Here is a 7,500-nt window from a genome sequence, read left to right on the forward strand (position 1 = left end):
AGACATACACACATACATATATGTATAGGCATATATATTCTTCCCTGGATGACATACTAAATAATGCAGATGTGGACATGCTTGTCTGTCTTGAGTATGTGCCCTGTGTTTCTAGTGTGTGTGTGTGTGTGTGTGTGTTTGTCTGTTTATGTTTGTGGTATTAAAGTGAGTGTGTGTGTGTGCGCGTGGGTGTGAGTTTGATTCATATTTTAAAATGTACAAGCACGCAGTCTGACCCAGTTGAGCACATTAGTGTCCCCCTGAGGATGAGGAGGAGGAGCAGACGTCTCGCCACTCTGTGTGTGTGTGTGTGTGTGTGGGGGGGGGGGGGGGGGGGGGGGTATGTATGTGTGTCTGTGTATATATGTGTGTGTGTGTGTGTGTGTGTGTGTGTAGGGGGGTGTGTGGGGTGTGTGTGTGTGTGCGAGCGCACGCGCATCCATGTGCATGGGTGGATTCACACGGCTTTTTATAAACTCTCTGTGGTCTGCAGCACATGCCAGCAGAGCCACGCGCGCTTTAGGCAATCCCTACACACACACACACACACACACACACACACACACACACACACACACACACACACACACCAAATAGACGAGCAAGCACACACTAAACACACACACACACACACACACACACACACAGACTGAAGCGTGTGATTATGATCGGAGATCCTGTAACATGTCTGAAATGTGGACTACTTGTGTCTACTGAGTCAGTATTAGAATGTGTCTCTATCTGCCTGTCAATCACGTATCCCAGCCAATGATGCATGTGTGCTGGCCTTAAGGGGGCTGGAGTTTCAAAACAGCCAACCGCTTTGAGGATACTAGTGATCGGTGCGGTGTGTTTGATTGTGAGTGTGTGTGTGTGTGTGTGTGTGTGTGTGTGTGTGTGTGTGTGTGTGTGTGTGTGTGTTACCAGATAGATAGATAGATACTTTATTGATCCCCAAGGGGAAATTCAAGACAAACAAAACACTTGGATCACTTGAAAGTGCTTTATTTCTCATGTTCATTTTTTGATTATTTGACCACATTTAGCAGTTGCTCAGTGTGTTCCCTTCAGAGAGGAAAGAGCAGGAAGCCGCTGAAGGTGCTGTGATTATCAGAGCTGTCATAGAGCTGGCAGCGGGCAGAGAGTCGCATGTTAACTACATCTCCCACCTGCAGCTGCAGAGTCGCATGTTAATTACATCTCCCACCTGCAGCTGCAGAGTCGCATGTTAACTACATCTCCCACCTGCAGAGTCGCATGTTAACTACATCTCCCACCTGCAGCTGCAGAGTCGCATGTTAACTACATCTCCCACCTGCAGCTGCAGAGTCGCATGTTAACTACATCTCCCACCTGCAGAGTCGCATGTTAACTACATCTCCCACCTGCAGAGTCGCATGTTAACTACATCTCCCCCCTCCAGCTGCAGAGTCGCATGTTAACTACATCTCCCACCTGCAGAGTCGCATGTTAACTACATCTCCCACCTGCAGAGTCGCATGTTAACTACATCTCCCACCTGCAGCTGCAGAGTCGCATGTTAACTACATCTCCCACCTGCAGAGTCGCATGTTAACTACATCTCCCACCTGCAGCTGCAGAGTCGCATGTTAACTACATCTCCCACCTGCAGAGTCGCATGTTAACTACATCTCCCCCCTCCAGCTGCAGAGTCGCATGTTAACTACATCTCCCCCCTCCAGCTGCAGAGTCGCATGTTAACTACATCTCCCACCTGCAGAGTCGCATGTTAACTACATCTCCCACCTGCAGAGTCGCATGTTAACTACATCTCCCACCTGCAGCTGCAGAGTCGCATGTTAACTACATCTCCCACCTGCAGAGTCGCATGTTAACTACATCTCCCACCTGCAGCTGCAGAGTCGCATGTTAACTACATCTCCCACCTGCAGAGTCGCATGTTAATTACATCTCCCACCTGCAGCTGCAGAGTCGCATGTTAACTACATCTCCCACCTGCAGAGTCGCATGTTAACTACATCTCCCACCTGCAGCTGCAGAGTCGCATGTTAACTACATCTCCCACCTGCAGCTGCAGAGTCGCATGTTAACTACATCTCCCACCTGCAGTCGCATGTTAACTACATCTCCCACCTGCAGCTGCAGAGTCGCATGTTAACTACATCTCCCACCTGCAGCTGCAGAGTCGCATGTTAACTACATCTCCCACCTGCAGAGTCGCATGTTAACTACATCTCCCACCTGCAGAGTCGCATGTTAACTACATCTCCCCCCTCCAGCTGCAGAGTCGCATGTTAACTACATCTCCCACCTGCAGAGTCGCATGTTAACTACATCTCCCACCTGCAGAGTCGCATGTTAACTACATCTCCCACCTGCAGCTGCAGAGTCGCATGTTAACTACATCTCCCACCTGCAGAGTCGCATGTTAACTACATCTCCCACCTGCAGCTGCAGAGTCGCATGTTAACTACATCTCCCACCTGCAGAGTCGCATGTTAACTACATCTCCCCCCTCCAGCTGCAGAGTCGCATGTTAACTACATCTCCCCCCTCCAGCTGCAGAGTCACACCACTGGACATATAGGTGAAGTATCCATCTGAATCATGTTCAACTAAAAACATGACCCTCTCTTCATTCTTATACATACTGATATTCATATAGCGTGAGGATAGTATATCCACGACGGTGAATCTGAAGTAGTAGACCCCCTTGACTGGAGCTGTGAAGAAGCCTGTTGTGCTGCTGTAGGCCTGTCCAACATTGGTGATGATTTTAGTGAAGACCAAGTTCAGCTCAGTTTTCCCTGTGTTTATGTATCCCGAGTTGGTCAGAGCTGCTGAGAATGCCACCTTGGGTTTCTCTGTGGTCTTCTCCAGATTCACTACTTCAGTCTCAGTAGCAGCCAGTCTGGTCTTCACTGCTGTCAGCTCTGCCTCCTTATCAGCCTCCATTTTGTCCAGCTTAGCTTTGGTGTTCTGCAGCTCATTATGGGTGACAGTTCCCTGAGCTCAGCAGAGACGTCCAGCTGGGTAGTGACTGCAGCAGCAGCAGCCCCAGTGCTCTGGCTCTCTGTCTGAACTTCAGTCTGGGTGCTCTGAGTCTGAGCACCACACATGGATTTAAGAATGTTGTTCTCCACACATGTTTAAGAATGAGGAGCTGGTCATTGGTTTGAGAGAGTATGAAACAGATGGAATCCAAACCTATCTGTCCTGTGGTGTGCAGCTGGAGGAGGGAGATGTAGTTAACATGCGACTTCCTGCAGGCTACTGGCTCTATGATAATGTTTATAATCACAGCACCTTCAGTGGCTTCCTGCTGTTTCCTCTCTGAAAGGAACATGCAGCTCAACTGCTTATGTCGTGAAATGATGAATTGTATGTTTCATGAACATGAACAAATAAAACAGGCTTAAAATGCATCTCTTTTGTGTTATCATTGGAAATACTGAACAATGCTGCATTTGCTTATGTCAAACTGTCATGAATGTGATATATGTATGGAGTCAAAATAGGGTCTTTAATATTGAGTGCTTGTGAAAAGATGTGCAGCTGTGCAAAAGGAGTTCTGCATGTGCAAAGAAGTTTCGTATCTGTAGAAATATTTTGTACATGTGTGAAAAAAATATGTACCTGTAGAAATATTATGTACTTGTGTGAAAGAAATGTGTATCTGTAGAAATGTTTTGTACAACATGTATGTGGGTGGGGGGGGGATGCGGATCGGTAAAAATATTTTGTACACGTGTGGAAAAAATATGTACCTGCACCAATACTTTGTATGTGTGTGAATCTCCTACGCAACGCTACGCGATGCTTTCCTGCGCAACACTGAAAGTACCAGCTTGTGAAACTGATGCTTACGGACTTTTGACCCTAATTTTACTGCCTTTCTGAAGAGCCAATCAACACATTGCTTACTGCCAACCAATCAGCGTTTCCCACCGACTAGATTTTGGTGCTAAACAGATTGGCTTTATATCAAAGAGTATACTCAGAGCCCGTCTATAATGTCTAATGTCTAAAATTCTCTGGTATACTCTTTGATTAGGGTTGCAAAATTATAACTTAATTAAGAGTGACGTGGTAGCTCAATTTATACTGTGATCGCAAAAAGGGTTGAAGCGGAGCCGTAATGTTAATGTTAGCTATTCCCATCCGCTTTTTAGACTAACGTTATAGCAAAGATCCTTGAACCCTCTCTGGTTATAGGTTAGCATCTAGCTAGCAGTAATGTAAACAAAATAGTTGAATTATTCATTCCATTTCCGAAAGGGTGATTCAGTGGTGTCATTCATGATTATAAACAGTAATACTGTACACACATTTATGTTTATCTGCTATTATTATTTGATATGAGAACACGTTTATTTTATCTCCCTTTGCAAGCCTATAATAATAGCCTAGTGGACGGCAAAAAGACTAATCAAATGAATGGGTTGTAAATGTCTATAGCAACCATAAATCTATAGCAACCATAGACTGAACAGGATGGTAGACTACCAAGCAAGCAAGCGCTTAGGCAAAGTCTATGGCAAGATCTGAATGTAAATGGATAAACCCGTTCAAGCTTTTTCTTTATTTCCTATTTCTTTCAATTCTTTAACTTAAGACATGTAAGAATTAAGCCTACTTATTCGCTGGGCAACGTACAAACTGAGGAGTTACATTAGCCCTAGCACTATGAGCTATGATAAACGTCAGCTAGGATAGCTATGGCAGCTGCAGTTATTATTTCATGTTCTGGTATGATATTCTTAACGTTTTGACAATGTTACAACTGATAAAAGCATGACAAATAAAGTAACCAAATCGCTTTGCAATATTTTAGTCCAGAAATCTTTATGGGTGTTCATTTACAGTAATGTTACGACCTATCTGCCCTTGCTGGTACCACAAGCTTCAATAACTAGATCTGTGGTTTAGCGGCAAAATCTGGGTGATCGGTGGGGAACGCTGATTGGTTGGCAGTAAGCAATGTGTTGATTGGCTCTTCAGAAAGGCAGTAAAATTAAGGTCAAAAGTCCGTAAACATTGCAAATCAGTTTCACAACCTCGTACTTTCAGTGTTGCGCAGGAAAGCGTAGCGTCGCGTAGGAGATTCACACACATACAAAGTATTTGTGCAGGTACATATTTTTTCCACACGTGTACAAAATATTTTTACAGATCCGCATCCCCCCCCCCCACATATGTACAAAACATTTCTACAGAGACACATTTCTTTCACACAAGTACATAATATTTCTACAGGTATGAAATTTCTTTGCACATGCAGAACTCCTTTTGCACAGCTGCAAAACTTTATTACACATGTGAACATCTTTACACAAGCTCTCAATATTAAAGACCCTATTTTGACTCCATATTATATGCAAGAGAGGCATGGTTATCAACATCTATAACTATCACTACTTTAAGCACTACAGAAATTAGATATTTGTTACACCTATGTAACATGATCTATTTTATATATTAAACAGCAAAGCTAGATCCACGGATTGTAGCGTAGCCTTGATATGTGTGAGACTGTTATCTTATACACACAGAGTGTGTGTGTGTGTCTGTTCAGTCAGTTATCAGTGTTGTGGGAATGTACAAACCTGCCCCCCCCCATCATGTGGGGTTTCATGTCCTTATTTCACCCCTTCATCTGTAGTTTTAGCTGTTGCATTAGGAATAGTGTTTATTTCTTCAATTGTGTTATGGTTTTTTTATACAAATTAATTTGATTTAATTTGACACACTCTTGAATTTCCCCCTGGGGATCAATAAAGTATCTATCTATCTATCTATCTATCCACACACACACACACACACACACACACACACACATCACACACACTTTTACCACATACCTCTTTTACCATTTTTTTTTATTTATTTGCTGAACCTATTTTTCATCTTTGGTAAGACTTATTCACAGAAAGAAAAAACACAATTCCTAAAGCAGCAGCTAAAGATGAAGGGGTGACCTTAAGACATGAATCCCCACCTGTCCTACATCATGGGGGACAGGTTTGTACTTGTCCCACAACACTGACAACTGAATAACCAGATATGTCCTGGAGAAAAACACCTTATGTTCAAATTTACTATGACCCTGCACTTAACTTCACCCGCAAAAGTGATGTAAGGTCTTACACAATAAAAAGGGTGAGTCTAAAGACAGAGTCTCACATTGTTGATATAACTACAGCTTTTACTACTACTTCTACTACTACTGCGTGAGAGAGTATTCTTAAAGATGAGGGCCGTCATCCCACTGCTGGTGCTGCTGTTCTCCATGTGTGGAGCTCAGACTCAGAGCACCCAGACTGAAGTTCAGACAGAGAGCCAGAGCACTGGGGCTGCTGCTGCTGCGGTCACTACCCAGCTGGACGTCTCTGCTGAGCTCAGGGAACTCAGAGACATGGTGGTGGAGCTGAGAGTGCTGCTGACTGTCACCCAAAATGAGCTACAGAACACCAAGATTAAAATGGAGACTGAGATAGAGGAGTTGAAGATGGACTATGCAGCACAAGAGACAGAGCTGGCAGTAATGAAAGAACGACTCGCGGCCAGTGAGACTAAAGTGGAGGCTCTGGAAAGGGTGAATTCAGCACAGGACACAGAGCTGACCACTGTGAGGGCTGAGGTGATGAACCTGAAGATGGAAGTTTCAGCACAAGAGACCTGATTGTCTGCTAGTGAGAGTGCGGTAATGAACCTGAAGATGGAAACTGCAGCACAAGAGGCAGAGCTGACAGCAGTGAAGACCAGACTGGCAGCTACTGAGACTGAAGTAGTGAATCTGGAGAAAGAGGTCACAGAGCAATCCAAGGTGGCATTCTCAGCAGCTCTGGGTATTTCAGGATACATAGAGACTGGGAATACTGACTTGAACTAGGTCTTCACTAAAATCTTCACCAATGTTGGACAGGCCTACAGCAGCACAACAGGCTTCTTCACAGCTCCAGTCAGGGGAGTCTACTACTTCAGATTCACTGTCACGGATGTACTAACCTCACACTGGATGAGCATCGCGATGTTTAAAAATGTCATGCGTTTATTTGAGCATGATAATGATGGAAAGCACTCCTATCTGTCCAGTGGTGCTACTCTGCAGCTAGGGGAGATGTAGTTAACATGTGACTCACTGCAGGCCACAGGCTCTATGATAATGGTGATAATCACACCACCTTCAGTGGCTTCCTGCTCTTTTCTCTCAGAAAGGAACATTTAGCTCAACTGCTTATGTCGTGAAATTATGAATCGTATGTTTCATGAACATGAACAAATAAAACAGGTTTAAACTGTAACTCTTCTGTGTTATCATTGGAAATACTGAACAATGCTGTATTTGCTTATGTCAAACTGTCATGAATGTGATATATGCTAGAGAGGCATGGTTATCAACATCTATCAACAACTATCACTACTTTAAGTACTACATAGATATTTGTTACACCTATGTAACATGAGCTATTTTATATATTAAACAGCAAAGCTAGATCCACGGATTGTAGCGTAGCC

The 7,500-nt window shown here is 43.9% G+C and overlaps 1 protein-coding gene across 1 annotated transcript in view; it reads left to right on the plus strand.

Moving 5' to 3' along the window:
* Positions 1-7,500, plus strand: part of LOC121694960 (bone morphogenetic protein receptor type-2-like) — an 86,360-nt gene that overhangs the window by 72,337 nt on the left and 6,523 nt on the right. The gene's annotated exons all lie outside the window — the stretch shown is intronic.

The sequence above is a fragment of the Alosa sapidissima genome, chromosome 2 (assembly GCF_018492685.1).
Source record: "Alosa sapidissima isolate fAloSap1 chromosome 2, fAloSap1.pri, whole genome shotgun sequence".
NCBI classification, from domain to species: Eukaryota; Metazoa; Chordata; class Actinopteri; order Clupeiformes; family Clupeidae; genus Alosa; species Alosa sapidissima.